The following is a 1,351-nucleotide window of genomic DNA, read 5'->3' as shown; positions in this document are numbered from 1 at the left end:
TGTGAAAACATTAAAGTACTTCCAAATAGAAAATATACACAGCACCTTTTTATTTACCTGTGAAACCTCATTTCTAACACCTTTTAGTGATTCTGTTAAATAGAAAAGGCAACAGCTCATGTGGCACATTTTCAATCATCTTGAGTTGCCCTTTACCCTAGTAATTTACTTTCTAGTTCTGTATGCATTTTAAATGACTACTTTGCTAAAATGTGAAAGATGTTGAAAAATGAAACGAACATATCATGCACTAAAGAAGAATGTGGAGGAAAATTGAGGTCAGTCAAATTATTGGTAAGAGGTTTATAACTCATAATGATGATGATGACAATGAAGAGATGGCAAGAAACTGTCAAGCAATTGTGGGGAAGTTGATTGTGTAAGAATGATGTCATTTCCTTGATTGGGCAGTGCAGACCCTGGGAAAGCACTTGTCATTACCGTAAATTATATTTTCCAGTGACAAGTGAGAACATAAAGCCATCGTAAATCATCGTAACAAGCGGTCAGTAATAGCAAATTGAGAAACAACAAGACATTCTTCCCAGATTTTTTCTGAATTAATTCTTTTTGGTCTCACAGTACACAAGTCACATTTTCAGAGAATTTGAACTGCCTTCATTAACCTATTCAGATGAAATCTAACTTATTTCCATTCTAAATGATAGCAGAATTTCTACTTTTCCCCCAACGTTGGCTATTTCTGCTTCTTCCCCCATATTCTCACATGATTGAACATTTACCACAGTGGTGTCTGAGCTTATGAGTTCCCTTTGCTGTTATTATGGAAAATATATATATAATAAAAAATTATAAGCCACATGGCAGATGTGGATATTTTATTAATAGAGATTCAAACAATTTCTTACTGGAGTTCAAGCTGCGGCGTCCAAGAACTAATTAAAAATATCTACAGAATAATTCCAATATATGTCATTGCACAAGCCAATGAAAATTGTGACAGAGGATGTCCTGCAGTTTTGCTCAGGGCTTAAGCTAAAACTCCAACAATACCAGAGACAGACAGGTAGAGGAGGCATGAAGAACTTCCTGAACTTTCCGGCTTTGTTATTATATTATCATTTCTGATAAATAGGCTTGTTTCATCTCACTGAAAAATAATATACGTTGGCATTTCTGAAGGTTGTTTTGTGTCTAACAGGAAGCTGACAAATAAGCTTAATGCTGAATCATATAAATTATATTAACTAAGATTTATGATGCATCCTGTTTCGATATTGAGTTTATTTGGCTTTAATGTATATGTGTGTTATAGAACATAATTACAAGTCATTTGAGAAATAAACAAAATAAATCTAATGGCAGTATTTATGTAAGTTTTTTTTGATAA

This window comes from Otolemur garnettii, unplaced genomic scaffold (genome assembly GCF_000181295.1).
Source record: "Otolemur garnettii isolate 467f Iridium unplaced genomic scaffold, OtoGar3 scaffold00222, whole genome shotgun sequence".
NCBI classification, from domain to species: Eukaryota; Metazoa; Chordata; class Mammalia; order Primates; family Galagidae; genus Otolemur; species Otolemur garnettii.
The sequence above is the reverse complement of the archived record's forward strand: the minus strand, read 5'-3'. Positions refer to the sequence as shown.